This window comes from Gavialis gangeticus, unplaced genomic scaffold (genome assembly GCF_001723915.1).
Source record: "Gavialis gangeticus isolate Ggan-Ray unplaced genomic scaffold, GavGan_comp1, whole genome shotgun sequence".
NCBI classification, from domain to species: domain Eukaryota; kingdom Metazoa; phylum Chordata; order Crocodylia; family Gavialidae; genus Gavialis; species Gavialis gangeticus.
Genome location: NW_017729033.1, coordinates 100,698,617 through 100,700,460, shown reverse-complemented (window position 1 = coordinate 100,700,460; position 1,844 = coordinate 100,698,617).

Genomic DNA, 1,844 nt, shown 5'->3' with positions numbered 1-1,844 from the left:
GCATCATCTTTGGAAGGAACGACCTTCCCTTCTCCAGACCTGAGCTCTCAGAGACACTGGGCAGAGCTATGTGGCTGCTGCTGCTTGTGGAATGATGCAGCCTGGGGCTGTTCCAGTCTCCCACTGGGACCCCAGACCAGTGGCCCCAGCTCTGCCACTACCATCCTGCATGGCCATGGACAAGTCCCCTGCTCCTCTGTGCATTGCAGCTTAGAGTGAGGGTGGGATTTGTTCCCTGGGGCGAGGTTTGGGGGGGGGCATACCCCAGGAGCCCATGAGGAGGCTCTGACTTACTGCCTCAGTCCCTTCAGGGTACAAGGACAGACTCCCCTGGCTCCAGACCAGCTCTCCCCTCCTCTGCTGCACTGACCTGACCCCAGAGCAGTGCACTGGACCCAGCGGGGTGTTAAATGTATGCAGCACTGTCAGTCCAGAGCCAGTCTCATTTGCTTTCCTGGGAGAAAACACTCCTTGATGTGCCCTATGCTCGCTACCTTGGCACCAGGGTGGAGGGACTGTGGTGGGGATGCGCCATCATGTGCTCTCCCAGCTTCTCTGAGGATAAGTCTTTAAAGGTCCTGAATGGTCCTGCCAGCTTAAGGACTTAGCCGTATGGAGTGGGTGGGTGGCTGGGCTGATGGGCAGGCTCCAGGCTGGGGCCTCGGCTAGCTGTGCTGCAGCCTGGGGGCTGGTTCCCCTGGGAAGAACAGGGGCTCCAGCGGGCCCAGGGCATTGTTGGGTCAGACTTTGTCTGGTGGCCTAGCAGCCCGGCTCCATGTGCCCACATATCTGGTTCTGTGTGGGCACACGTGTATGGTTCTGGATGTGTGTGTGCATGTGTGTGTTCTGGGTGTGTTCTGGTTCTTTGTGTTTGTTCATATGCGTGTGTGCTCTCCTTTCTCTCTTTCTTTCTCTTTCTCCTTTTTCTCTCTCCCTCTCACTGCAACATGCAGGTAGGGGAGCAGTGGGGTAAAGGGAGCTGCACAACAACAAGGAACCCAAATCTTGTTCCTTCCCAAGGAACACACAAAGGCAGCATTTATGATTATTAAATATACTAATATGCAGTGCGTCCTGCTATGTACCCCCTCCCCACCCCCCAATTTGTTTTTCTGGCATGCCAGCACTCCGGCACCTTCCAAGGTAGACATTGTGTTTTTTTCAGCACTCCAGCCAAAAAACGTTGCCTACCCCACCCTAGACTCTATAGGTACATTTCAGTTCACTTGAACATGAAGCATTTTTTATCCAACGAGTTACTAATTTGTAACTAAATTGTAAACTAATCTGTAAAGTCAAACTAGAGATAAACAAGGTTATATGCATTATTTGAATCTGGTATCAGAGAAAGGAGAGTTCTGGGCAGGCCCTTGTTCACTGCAGCCACTGACAAAATATGTGCAGAAATTACATTTGCTTATCCTATTCTATCACTTGAATTCTTTAACTATCACTTGAATACTCTAACACCAGCATTTCCTTTTTGGACACCGTGATCAATATCCACAAGATGGTAAAATTCAAACCACCATATATAAAAAACCCACAGACCAACGTAGATATCTACTGAGCCAGCAATCACCCCAAACACACCACGAAAGCTGTAATATACAGCCAAGCTCTCCGATGCCACCAAATTTGCAGCGAGAACACCTGTGACCACCACCTCACAAATCTCAAAAGGGCCTTCGGCCAACAGCGACACTCCTGCAGAGAGATAGATCCCACTTTTGAAAAAGCCACCCAGTTACCACATGAAGATTTACTGCACTATAAAAAGAAAATCCTCACAAATCGCACACCATTAGTTATGACACATCACCCTTCCCTGGAACCTACATGGA